The sequence below is a fragment of the Pleurodeles waltl genome, chromosome 7 (assembly GCF_031143425.1).
Source record: "Pleurodeles waltl isolate 20211129_DDA chromosome 7, aPleWal1.hap1.20221129, whole genome shotgun sequence".
Taxonomy (NCBI): Eukaryota; Metazoa; Chordata; class Amphibia; order Caudata; family Salamandridae; genus Pleurodeles; species Pleurodeles waltl.
The window spans coordinates 1,119,154,072-1,119,168,616 of NC_090446.1; positions in this window are offsets into that span (position 1 = coordinate 1,119,154,072).

Consider the following 14,545-nt stretch of genomic DNA (forward strand, 5'->3'; position numbering starts at 1 on the left):
ACACTGGGTGGAAGGAAATTTGTGGCTCCTCTCAGATTCCAGAACTTTCTGCCACAGAAATGTGAGGAACATGTGTTTTTTTAGCCAAATTTTGAGGTTTGCAAAGGATTCTGGGTAACAGAACCTGGTCCGAGCCCCGCAAGTCACCCCTCCTTGGATCTCCCTAGGTCTCTAGTTTTCAGAAATGCACAGGTTTGGTAGGTTTCCCTAGGTGGCGGCTGAGCTAGAGGCCAAAATCTACAGGTAGTCACTTTGCTAAAAACAGCTCTGTTTTCTGTGATATGTCCACGTTGTGTTTTGGGGCATATCCTGTCGCGGGCGCTAGGCCTACCCACACAAGTGAGGTATCATTTTTATCGGGAGACGTGGGGGAACGCTGGGTGGAAGGAAATTTGTAGCTCCTCTCAGATTCCAGAACTTTCTGCCACAGAAATGTGAGGAACATGTGTTATTTTAGCCAAATTTTGAGGTTTGCAAAGGATTCTGGGTAACAGAACCTGGTCCGAGCCCCGCAAGTCACCCCTCCTTGGATTCCCCTAGGTCTCTAGTTTTCAGAAATGCACAGGTTTGGTAGGTTTCCCTAGGTGCCGGCTGAGCTAGAGGCCAAAATCTACAGGTAGGCACTTCGCAAAAAACACCTCTGTTTTTTTCCAAAATTTAGGATGTGTCCACGTTGCGCTTTGGGGTGTTTCCTGTCGCCGGCGCTAGGCCTACCCACGCAAGTGAGGTATCATTTTTATCGGGAGACTTGGGGGAACGCTGGGTGGAAGGAAATTTGTAGCTCCTCTCAGATTCCAGAACTTTCTGCCACAGAAATGTGAGGGACATGTGTTTTTTTAGCCAAATTTTGAGGTTTGCAAAGGATTCTGGGTAACAGAACCTGGTCCGAGCCCCGCAAGTCACCCCTCCTTGGATCCCCCTAGGTCACTAGTTTTCAGAAATGCACAGGTTTGGTAGGTTTCCCTAGGTGGCGGCTGAGCTAGAGGCCAAAATCTACAGGTAGTCACTTTGCTAAAAACAGCTCTGTTTTCTGTGATATGTCCACGTTGTGTTTTGGGGCATATCCTGTCGCGGGCGCTAGGCCTACCCACACAAGTGAGGTATCATTTTTATCGGGAGACGTGGGGGAACGCTGGGTGGAAGGAAATTTGTGGCTCCTCTCAGATTCCAGAACTTTCTGCCACAGAAATGTGAGGAACATGTGTTTTTTTAGCCAAATTTTGAGGTTTGCAAAGGATTCTGGGTAACAGAACCTGGTCCGAGCCCCGCAAGTCACCCCTCCTTGGATCCCCCTAGGTCTCTAGTTTTCAGAAATGCACAGGTTTGGTAGGTTTCCCTAGGTGGCGGCTGAGCTAGAGGCCAAAATCTACAGGTAGTCACTTTGCTAAAAACAGCTCTGTTTTCTGTGATATGTCCACGTTGTGTTTTGGGGCATATCCTGTCGCGGGCGCTAGGCCTACCCACACAAGTGAGGTATCATTTTTATCGGGAGACGTGGGGGAACGCTGGGTGGAAGGAAATTTGTAGCTCCTCTCAGATTCCAGAACTTTCTGCCACAGAAATGTGAGGAACATGTGTTTTTTTAGCCAAATTTTGAGGTTTGCAAAGGATTCTTGGTAACAGAACCTGGTCCGAGCCCCGCAAGTCACCCCTCCTTGGATCCCCCTAGGTCTCTAGTTTTCAGAAATGCACAGGTTTGGTAGGTTTCCCTAGGTGGCGGCTGAGCTAGAGGCCAAAATCTACAGGTAGTCACTTTGCTAATAACAGCTCTGTTTTCTGTGATATGTCCACGTTGTGTTTTGGGGCATATCCTGTTGCGGGCGCTAGGCCTACCCACACAAGTGAGGTATCATTTTTATCGGGAGACATGGGGGAACGCTGGGTGGAAGGAAATTTGTAGCTCCTCTCAGATTCCAGAACTTTCTGCCACAGAAATGTGAGGAACATGTGTTTTTTTAGCCAAATTTTGAGGTTTGCAAAGGATTCTGGGTAACAGAACCTGGTCCGAGCCCCGCAAGTCACCCCTCCTTGGATTCCCCTAGGTCTCTAGTTTTCAGAAATGCACAGGTTTGGTAGGTTTCCCTAGGTGCCGGCTGAGCTAGAGGCCAAAATCTACAGGTAGGCACTTCGCAAAAAACACCTCTGTTTTTTCACAAAATTTAGGATGTGTCCACGTTGCGCTTTGGGGTGTTTCCTGTCGCCGGCGCTAGGCCTACCCACGCAAGTGAGGTATCATTTTTATCGGGAGACTTGGGGGAACGCTGGGTGGAAGGAAATTTGTAGCTCCTCTCAGATTCCAGAACTTTCTGCCACAGAAATGTGAGGAACATGTGTTTTTTTAGCCAAATTTTGAGGTTTGCAAAGGATTCTGGGTAACAGAACCTCGTCCGAGCCACACAAGTCACCCCTCCTTGGATTCCCCTAGGTCTCTAGTTTTCAGAAATGCATAGGTTTGGTAGGTTTCCCTAGGTGGCGGCTGAGCTAGAGGCCAAAATCTACAGGTAGTCACTTTGCTAAAAACAGCTCTGTTTTCTGTGATATGTCCACGTTGTGTTTTGGGGCATATCCTGTCGCGGGCGCTAGGCCTACCCACACAAGTGAGGTATCATTTTTATCGGGAGACGTGGGGGAACGCTGGGTGGAAGGAAATTTGTAGCTCCTCTCAGATTCCAGAACTTTCTGCCACAGAAATGTGAGGAACATGTGTTTTTTTAGCCAAATTTTGAGGTTTGCAAAGGATTCTGGGTAACAGAACCTCGTCCGAGCCACACAAGTCACCCCTCCTTGGATTCCCCTAGGTCTCTAGTTTTCAGAAATGCATAGGTTTGGTAGGTTTCCCTAGGTGCCGGCTGAGCTAGAGGCCAAAATCTACAGGTAGTCACTATGCTAAAAACAGCTCTGTTTTCTGTGATGTGTCCACGTTGTGTTTTGGGGCATATCCTGTCGCGGGCGCTAGGCCTACCCACACAAGTGAGGTATCATTTTTATCGGGAGACGTGGGGGAATGCTGGGTGGAAGGAAATTTGTCGCTCCTCTCAGATTCCAGAACTTTCTGCCACAGAAATGTGAGGAACATGTGTTTTTTTAGCCAAATTTTGAGGTTTGCAAAGGATTCTGGGTAACAGAACCTGGTCCGAGCCACACAAGTCACCCCTCCTTGGATTCCCCTAGGTCTCTAGTTGTCAGAAATGCACAGGTTTAGTAGGTTTCCCTAGGTGCCGGCTGAGCTAGAGGCCAAAATCTACAGGTAGTCACTTTGCTAAAAACAGCTCTGTTTTCTGTGATGTGTCCACGTTGTGTTTTGGGGCATATCCTGTCGCGGGCGCTATGCCTACCCAAACAAGTGAGGTATCATTTTTATCGGGAGACTTGGGGGAACATAGAATAGCAAAACAAGTGTTATTGCCCCTTGTCTTTCTCTACATTTATTCCTTCCAAATATAGGGGTGTGTGTAAAAAAGACATCTATTTGAGAAATTCCATGTAATTCACGTGCTACTATGGTCACCCCGGAATTCAGAGATGTGCAAATAACCACTGCTCCTCAACACCTTATCTTGTGCCCTTTTTGGAAATGCAAAGGTTTTCTTGATAGCTATTTTTTACTCCTTATATTTCAGCAAATGAATTACTGTATACCCGGTATAGAATGAAAACGCACTGCAGGGTGCAGCTCATTTATTGGCTCTGGGTTCCTCGGGTTCTTGATGAACCTACAAACCCTATATATCCCCGCAACCAGAGGAGTCCAGCAGACGTAACGGTATATTGCTTTCGATAATCTGACATTGCAGGGAAAAGTTACAGAGTAAAAAGTAGAGAAAAATTGATGTTTTTTTCACCTCAATTTCAATATTTTTCTTTTTCAGCTGTTATTTTCTGTAGGAAACCCTTGTAGGATCTACACAAATGACCCCTTGCTGAATTCAGAATTTTGTCTACTTTTCAGAAATGTTTAGGTTTCTGGGATCCAGCATTGGTTTCATGACCATTCCGGTCACTGACTGGAAGGAGGCTGAAAGCACAAAAAATTGCACAAATGGGGTATGCCCCAGTAAAATGCCAAAATTGTGTTGAAAAATTGGGTTTTCGGATTCAAGTCTGCCTGTTCCTGAAATCTGGGAAGCTGCTGAGTTTAGCACCGCAAACCCTTTGTTGATGCCATTTTCAGGGGAAAAACCACAAGCCTTCTTCTGCAGCCCCTTTTTCCAATTTTTTTGAAAAAAACGAAATTTTCACTGTATTTTGGCCAATTTCTTGGCCTCCTTCAGGGGAACCCACAAAGTCTGGGTACCTTTAGAATCGCTAGGATGTTGGAAAAAAAGGACGCAAATTTGGCTTGGTTAGCTTATGTGGACAAAAAGTTATGAGGGCCTAAGCGCGAACTGCCCCAAATAGGCAAAAAAAGGCCTGGCACAGGAGGGGGAAAAGGCCTGGCAGCGAAGTGGTTAAACTTCAAAATGTTAGCGTTTAAATAATTTAACACACACAATTTACTTAACTTATTCAGCTGAACAGCAATCTGCAGAGCAGGCCACACCCTTTCAGTGGTCTCCTACAATGTTACTTTGGACCAGTCATGGCCTGGTCTTATCAGAACCAGTAGCTCTAACAACTTATAAACAACTGGCGCAGAACTTTCCCCAGGCATTAAACACTGCAAATACATCATATCGCTAACTATCGGGGTAAAGAAAGTTCCAGCCATGGTCCCTGCGCTGATGACTCATGCTAAGGACAAAGAAGACAACGAGGAGAAGGGGGAACTCCGGCAAACGGTACCCCAAGATCAACTTCACTAAGTCATGGACGTGCAAAGGGGCACACAATCTAATCGTAACACTTGGGCAACACCATCTTGGGGGTATTACAGGTTAGTGGTCTAGCTGCTAACCTGAGGTCAGAGGGCTCTCAGACCGGCAGCTTGATAATTGGCAGAGATGCAGCTGTGCAGCGGCCATGCGCAGCGGCTGCGCCAGTGGCGCGCCTAAGGCAAGCCCGTCTGCGCCTGTCCGTGTCCGTTCAGGTCCGGGGGCCAGAGGCTATGTCTCATTTCAGCCCTTGAAGAATCATATTTCTTACTCCTCTCATGCCCTTCTTACATTAGAAGGAAAGCAGGAGTGTAAGCCCAAGGTCAAGGTTTCCCCAGAAAATCTAGAAAGATGGAGGCGTGAACATTGTCAGTGGTCATCTAGGTTACTACCCAACATCACCTCCTCCCACCGATCGCCTCAGGTGATACAAGAAAGTCATAAAGAAATAGAGTCTGAGGATATTCATGCTATGACTTGTGCTCTGATCAATGCTTGCTCCTTGATTAAACACAAGATTGAAATTTTAGACTTAATTTACCAGTATAATTTGGATTGTCTTTTTGTCTTTGGCTAAACTTGGGCTAAAGAAGACTCAAGCCCTGACTTCATTGCAGCGACTACCCCTAGATATTCTTTTTAAAAATTAGATAGAACTACTGGGAGGGGAGGTGGACTGGTGCTGATTTTTAGATCCACTCTTAGTTGTTGTTGGGGATCAATAAATGCAGCATCAGAGATCTGTGAGGGCGTTCGCTCTAAAATCCATCAGAAAAACATCACACTATTCGAGGGGTTGCTAATTTATCGACCCCTGGTCCCTACTCCACTTTTATACAACACTGGCCATCTATAATTGAGCCAATAACTATGACCTCTAGGCATATAGTATTAGGGGAATTTAATATTCATTTTGATGATACTCAGAACCCCCATGTCAATGAGTTTCTTGATTTTATGGTTGATTTTGATTGGAACCTAAAAGTTACGTCAGCTACTCACAGGTTAAGCCACGTACTTGATGGAATATTTGCCTGTAATAATGATTTTGTTTTGATAGATAATAGGGCGTTGGATTGGACTTATCATGATCTCCTTACTTTTAGGTTGACAAATTTCTCTGCCACTCAAACAGCTAGCCCCCTCCCCCTGAAGCCAATTAGGCATTGGAATAGTATTAAAGAGTCAAAGCTAAGGCTTGCCTTGGCATCAGGTTGGAAAGCTGCAGAGGAACTTCCTCTATTGGCTCCAGATAGATTTAATCAGGGGATTAGAAGAGCTATGGATCAGCTGGCCCCTTGTAAACCACCTCGGCTCTCTAGGAGGAAAAAGGCTAGCTGTCAGTGGTTTACTAATGATCTCAAAATTGGCAGAGGAAATATCGTCAACAAGAACGGAAATGGAGGCTAGACCCCAATCCCACGGAAAAGGCAAAGCTTAGAGCTATCCTTAGTCTTTATAAAAATGCAATTAATACTGTTAAAACTGAATATTATTCATGTAAAATTAAGGAAGCTATTAGTACACCAAGAGAACTTTTTAGAGTAGTAGGTTCTCTCACAATTTCTGATATGCCCACAGATATTGCGAATTCTCAAGATTTTTGCAATAAGGTGGCGACCTTACTGGAAAGGAAAATTTTGCATCTTTAGGCAAACTTTCCACAATCCAAAGAAACAGATGATTTATATGAATCTTTAAACAGTCTCATAAAGGACGATGGCCCTAAACTGACGAATGTCCAGCCATTATGCTTAGAGAGGATCAAATAGCTCATGACAACTATTAAATCTGGCTCCCCCAGTGACCCTTGTCCACCCCATATTCTACAGCTTGTCCCGGATTTAGCTGCTACAGCCCTCGCTCCCATTTTTCAGAAGGTCCTGACTTCAGGTTTGTTTCCCTCTCTATGGCAGGAAGCAACGGTGATTCCCCTGAAAAAGGAATTAGATGGTAAATCGAATGATTTTAAGAACTTGCCGCCTATTGCTTTGTTGCCTAAGATCTTCGAAAAACATATTAATGAAGAATTGGCCAAGTTTTTCCAAGACTCGGGCAGTCTAGATCATACTCAACACGGTTTTAGAAAGAACCAGCGTACAGAATCCACCCTCATAACTACTTTGGATACTATCCGGAGATTAGTTGATGAGGGAGTTGGTTCTATTTTAGTGCTTTTAGTCTTGTCAGCAGCTTTTGATGCCATCTCTCCTCAAATTATGACACGCTGCCTGAATCAGGCAGGCGTCAGAGGCACAGCTCTAGACATTTTTAAGTCTTTCTTAGAAGACAGATCCACCATAGAAACTTGTGGAGATTTTAAGGCACCCGTATATCAGTTACCATGCGGCATACCTCAGGGCTCCTCACTTAGTCCCACCCTTTTTAATTTGTACATAGCTCCTCTGGCCAGACTGATTTGTTCCTTTGGCTTTTTGGCTACCTCTTACGTGGATGATACTCAATTAATCATCCCTGTACATAAGAATTGGGAAGAAACTGCTGACCGAATCCATCAATGTATGGGTGAGGTTAATAGATGGATGGGCCTGAACTGGCTCAAAATGAACAGCGAAAAAACTGAAATTCTTCTCTTTGGCTCTAGTAGAAATTTGTGGAGCTCTTGATGGTGGCCTCCTGTATGTGGAGATCTACCTGTCCCCATTAGCGCCACTAAGATTTTGGGGGTTATTTTTGACACTGCTCCATCCTTTAAGCCACAAATTAATTCTACTACTAAAACTTGCTTCTGGATATTGAAAACACAGAAAAAAATATTTCCTTACCTACAAGAGAAGCTTAGAATTATGATGTCTCTTGCCTTGGTAATCTCCAAAATAGATTACTGTAACGCCTTATTGCTTAATATTGATACGTTTTCACTTAGTAATCTTCAACTTATCCAGAATACTGCTGCCCGACTAATACTTAATCTTCCTCGTACATCTTCAGCCAGTGCTAGTTTGAGGCAACTACATTGGTTACCTGTGAAGAAACGTATTGTCTTTAAGACAATATGTTTAACACATAAAGCTTTCTATAACAGTACCCCGGAACATCTGACATTGGGGCTTCTCTGGTACACCCCAAGCTGTCATCTTAGATCTGCTGGCTCCTATTTGGCTCATGTGCCACGGAACGTAGGGCTCGATGGGGTGATAAGGCTTTTACAGTGGCCGCGGCTAAACACTGGAATGTGCTTCATCTCTTGATGACAAAAGAATATAATTTTTTTTACCTTTAGAAAGAAGCTAAAAACGTGGCTTTTCCCACAGTAGCTGTGGCTATTTTTCCTTTCTTTGTTTCTGTTTTCTTGGTTCTCTCACTCCTGTTGCCTAGCACTTCGATGCCTTAGCCAGAACACGCTTTATAAATATGACATATATACATACATACATATATCCCATTTCATCTGACATAGCCTCAAGGATGGCTGGTGGTAGCAAACATAGACCTAGAGGGATCTTGGGAGCACTGGGAGCATTGAATCAAACTTTTGCACAATCTTTAATGCAGCGGCCTGCAACAACCCATGTAACGGCCCATGGAAAAAAGCACAATGAGCCTCGGGAAGGCCTGTTATAAAAATAAATAGTAGCTCACCTTAAACCCAAAAATACAGTGATAGCCTCTGCGAAAATATTGTATTTTTTCAAGAAAAAGCCGGCGTTGCTTTACCAGTGCTAACTGCACCAACTGTGGAATGCCGAGAGCAACAGGTGCAAACAGCAAAGACTCCTACCAGGACACCTACCTACGATCTTTCACTCAAGAACTTAGTCATTTGGCTTGCCCGGCCGCCCAGCAGGGGATTGAGACAGGAACCTCTCCATCTGTCTCTGCTCACAGCAACTTATTGGCATTGATAAATGTGACCTTGGTCGCTACAATGAAATCTCTCACTTGGCAATCTGATATGTTGGAGGTACAACTGGACCTAATACAAACTCTAGGTAGCTCCATTACCCGAATGGAGGTCAAACTTACCGCCTTGGAACAAAGTGGCCTTTCTTCCGGGATTAATACAGCCAGCCTGGACATCACATCATGTGTTTGTTTTCTGATAGTGGATAAACTTTCAACTCTGCCGGAGATCCTTACCTCCATCATAATCAGATGAAAGTTAGTGTTCTCCGAAGCCTTAATGGCAAAGCAACACCTGCCTAAATTTTTACCTGCAGCCCATCAAAATGCGTATGATTAGTCTACACTTAACGCTTTTCTGGAGCTCTGGGCCCCAATTAAGCAAGTAACATCCGCTGGGTCCCCGTCTAAGCAGGTTGTAACACCACAACATACTAATCCCTCCAACACTTCGGGGTCTAGACCTCCTATTGAGGTTGTTGTTATTGTCCAAGAAGCACCGACAGAGCTTAAACGGTCTCCAGATGAACACCTTGATCCTGGTCAGGATTCTGTATGGTCGCGAGCTCTTTCAAGGAAAGCCGAAAAGAGATTGAAAAAGCAAAAAACCAAGCTGTAAAAGAACAGCCGCAAGCTCAGAATTTGAAGGTGTAAAACATGATATTATCCAATGCAACAAACGTGTATTCCATCTTCAAGGATAGGATGAGTGGCAAAAAGGGTGCGGGTCATCAGAAGTTTTCCATCCCGCCTGCCCTTCAACCTTCATCACCTCTTAATGATATGGAATTAGCTCCAGCCAACGTGCTTAGGATGGCCACTGTTCCCTCAATCAATCCCGCAAAAGCAAGTAACCTGCCCTACGTTTAGTGAACATCCTGACACAGCCCAGGAAAGGAAGCAACAAAATCATCACAATTCATCAATGCTAAGTATGATTGGTGAAGAGCCAGCGATTCCACAGCTTGCACTATCCAAGCCTGCAAGCCCTCATGCAAATTCCCACACACCAGAGACTTCAACCATGCAGGCTCCATCACTCATGAGCATCAACAATAACAGCTCATCGTGGTTAAATCATGGGCAACCCACTGGGTTGAGCTGACCAGTGAACACGCTGACTACTCAATGCTCTTTAAACTTGTACTCACGCCACAATACCAAACTGCAGGTAGCCATGATAATTTGAACCATTCTAATTTGCTGCTTCTGGGCACTTCCAAAGCCAATTATTATAAAATTGGAAGACATTTTGAGTGATGCATTCAGAATTCTTCTAGGTAACAGAATCGGAAGAGAATCTACAATACTGTCCATTCGAATGCCTCAATTGTCTGAGCAAATAATGGCAAACAAGCCGATTTTGGAAGAATGGGGCATAGGGATTTTCGAAAAAGGGCCACCCAAGTATCCACTTCCACCAAGAAATAAAAGAACCCTTCAGAAGAGCGAACTCAAACATACAGTATTCTAAAGGGAGTAGAGAATTTGAAACCTAATTTGCCAAGTCATAATATCTGCATGTCACGTTCCTGCAAAACACCTTCAGGTACCTCTAAGCAAATTTTCCTGGAATCTGTTAAGGAAATCAGATTGTACATGGCTACCGTCTGTCTTAACCTGTGGCTCCCGCCATTGCTCCTAGCATTTCCAAATGAGTGCCAGAAATGAGGCAATGTTTACAAATTATCATGGAATGTAGCTGGCCTGTCTAGACTTCTTAAGGACACTTCAGCTAATCAGCTTCTTACGGCTGCTGATATAATCCCTTGTTTAATCCCTTGTTTTATAGAGATCCGTAAACCAGCCACAAAAAAACTCTTTGGAAGGCCATCTGGTGGCTTTTCGATTTATCTTAATATTGGTCTTGACTTAATGACCACAATTGTAGCCTAAGATGATAGGTTCCAGTCAATCATGTTAGAGGGCAAAAGATCCAAAGAATACACAATAAGAATTCTGCTAATCAACCTATACTTTACTTTCTTTGGTCCGAAGAATCTGGATGGAGGAAATGCGTCATAAAGTTGAAGCCCTAGAGGAGGTACTGTGTGATCATCCTGGGCATAGTGTTATTATTTGTGGTGATTTTAATCTCAAATTTCTTGGAGTGGTGGCAGATGACTGTCACCCAGCATGTCCAACAACTAAGTTGCTGCAAAGCTTCTTTGTTAGGCACTGCTTGGTTTCTATCCAACACACTCTGGAAGAGAGCTTCCCAGATGCAAAGTATCCAAGCACCTTTCAGGGGAAAAGTACTTTAGAGTACATCTTCATCTCGTCTGAACTCTTCAAGCACTTGAAGTCTTTTGAAATTCACAACATTGGGGCTAGTGATCACCTACCTCTCTGTATCAAGTTGTGTGTGAGTCCAACCTTGCTGGACACTTTGTTGACTGACGGACTCTCAAAAGGAGATGAGCATCTACAGGTTATACATCGCATAAAATGGGGGGGGGGGTTTCTTGGAAAAGTTGCACACTTGGAAACTGGCTAAGGGTTCCTCTCTTTTGCTACAGTCAGATGAGAACCTGCTGAACAAATGGCCAGAAATAGCCCATGATCTTCTGAACAGCTTGGATTCCATTCTTCCCCCTAAAAGGCCGCCACCATGTGCTTTTCAATCACCTTTGATAAGGGAAAACAAGCGGCGTATTTGCAGGCTACAAAGACTGTGCCATAAAAGTAAAAATCTGCAGCTCAACTCAAAATGTTTGACACAACTTCAAGCTCTTACGAAACAACAAAAGAAATTGGTTTCATTTTTTGAACGTACACAGGCACAAAAAGAGTGATTACATATTTACTCTCTTTTGGGCAAGTATAATCAAGCAGATCTATGGAGGTTTATCAAAAACAAGATGAGTCAAGAGGGCCCGCAATCTAACACAATCAATGAGGAAAATTGGACACGCCACATAAGCAAGCTATACGTAACTAATATCCCCCCTCCCACCAGCCCAGGGAATCAGGGCCGTAAACAAGAATAGCAACAACCTCTTGATTTTCCACTACGGTCAGGGATGTCTCGATCTAGGGCTCTCTAGGGCCCAATGGCATCCCTGCACAATTGTTTAAAGATGATATCAACTTGTGGTCAACCACCCTTTCGACTCTGTACAGTGTCAGCCTGCTATCCCAAACGATTCCAAATAGTTGGAGGGGCTCTATTTTATGGAGCAACAGCAAGCAATTCTTCCTCAACAGGTCACAGGTCAGAGCCTTAACCAAAGTAATAACACAGTACACCGATTCCGGTTACACAGTGAAAATGGAATAAATGATGATTGAATGAGTAAAAGTTCAGATGAGGAGTCATGTGTGCTTGTAACCTCCTTAAAAGTAGATCAGAGAGGTCCCTATGTGAAGGGAAAAGTCATGGGTCACAGAGTTTACTTCTTGGTTGACACTGGAGCTACACGCTCTACAGTGAAGTGCAAAAGTTCCAAACTTGCCCCTTTCAGGTAAAACAGTTTAGAATGTAGGAGCAGTGAATCAGTATTTGAATAACCTGATTACGAAACCGGTTCAGGTTAAACTTGGCAACTTTCAGGGATTACAAAAATTTGTGGTATGTGATTCAAGTCCAGTATCCCTACTGGGAAGAGACTTGCTGTGTAAAACGAAATGCTCGATTACTTGTTCAAATGATGGAATTGAGATTCAGAGGCATAGCGATGATGAAGATGATCAAGTTTCAGAGATAGAATGTGAAACTACAAATGAAGAATATCCTTTGATTGAATTTTTCCCAATCTTCACAGTGAAGGAGCTTCATCCTGAATTGCAGGGAATGGTTAAGGAGAAGGTGTGGGATCTGACAGAAAAAGAGATAGGTCTGATAAAGGGAGTTAAGCCAGTTAAAGTTACTGTAAAGCCGAATGCAGTTTTTCCTCAAATTCCCCAGTACCATATGCCACAAGATGTCCTTATGAAGGTCGCCAAAATAATTGCAGACTTTGTGAAACAAGGGGTTTTGAAGGAAGTATTCAGCAGCCTATGTAATTCACCAATAATGGGTTTGCAAAAGCCCTGTGGGGAGGTACGAATTGTCTAGGATTTGAGAAAAATAAATTTGATTGTGGTCAAATGTTGTCCCGTGGTACCAAATCCAGCTGTGATAATGTTTCAGATTCCATGTCACGCTGAGTGGTTTACCGTCACTGATTTGCACAAGCTTTATTTTCTGTGCCTCTTCACGAGGACAGCCAATTTCTCTTTTGTTTAAAGTTTTTGGACCAAGCTTATTGTTGGTGTAGAATTCCTCAAGGGTTTTCAGAGTGACCTTCCATATTCAATCACATCTTGACGAAGAATTTGAAGTTGTTGGAATTACCTTTCCAACTGACATGCTGATTGCGTCCAAAACCAGGGACGAGTGCAAGTATGGCACAATTTCCTTACTGAATCATTTGGGAAAGAATGGTCATAAAGGCCCACATTATGATACTGGCAGTAAAAACCACCTACTGCTGTGGCGACGGCCACCAAAAGACCGTCGCCACAGCTACCAGCCGTCCGCCATAATATGATCACAGACGGATTTCCACCAGAAGGATGGCAGAAATCCGTCTGTGGTCATGCCAGCAGATGGCGGTAAGGTGGCGCTGCTGCCACCAACAGCGCCAGGCCAGTAGACCGCCGCCAGCCGCCAGCCGTATTATGACCCATAATACGGCCTGGCGGTGTTATGCTGGCGGTCGCTGCTGGTGGCAGCAGTGCCCCGTCTCCTGCCGGAGGACCCCCTGAACACAGGTAAGTAGGTGTTCCAACAGGGGAGGGGAGTGGGGGTGTTGTGTGTGTGTGTGTGGGGGTGTGTGAAAATGTTTGTGTGTGCATGTCTGCGGGTGTGTGTTTCATGTTGAATGCGTGTGTGCATGTATGGCGGTGTGAGTGCATGTATGTTGTGTTCTGTGAATGCGTGTCTGCGTGTAAGTATGAAAGTGTGCGGATGTGTGTGTGAATGGATGTATGCATGTGTGGATGCATGTGGGAAGGGGTGTGTGTATGCGTGGGTGTGTGTGTGTGTGACGGGGGTGAGAATGTAGGGGGCGTTTAGGAAAGAAAGGAGGGTTGGGGGGTATCTAGAGAGGGGGGTAGGGGTCGGGAAGACCTCTATCAGTGACAGGGAAAGGATTCCCTGTCACTGATGGTGCCTACCACCATGATTTTCGTGGCAGTAAGGAAGCCACGTAAACCATGCCGGTGGGCGGGGTCATAATCCCGCAGGCAGGATAGTGACGGCCGCCGGGCTGGAGATTGATATCTCCAGCCCAGCGGCTGTTACCGATGTGGTGGTCAGTGTGGTACATTGGCGGTTTGGCTGTTGTCATAATATGGTGGAAAGTACCACCAGCCTGTCGGCAGTACTTTCCGCCATATTACCGCCAACCGCCAGGGTCGTAATGAGGGCCAATGTGTCTTCGTGTCAAAAAGAAGTGAAATACGTGGGTCACCAGATTTAGAAGGGATCGAGAAAGATATCCAGAGAAAGGGTTACGACCATCCATATTGCAGATGAATCCCCCGACTACACAGAGAGATGTCAGGATGTTTTAGGGATGGTAGGCTACTGTCGCCAATGGATTCCAAATTGTTCAATCATTTTGAGACCATTGGAGAAGCTGACTCATAAGGAAGTCACTGATCCCATAGTGTTAGACCAGGCTGGAATGTAAGCGTTCACTGAATTGAGAGAGTCTGTGCAGGGCTGCAGCTTTGGGTATGCCTGACTACACAAAACCTTTACACATTGTTTTGTCATGAGTGTGATGTATGTTCTTTGTCTGTCTTGACAGAGGTCCATGGAGATGTAAACCGCCCAGTAGTATATTTTTCAGCTACTTTGGACCCAGTTGAAGCAGCCTCAC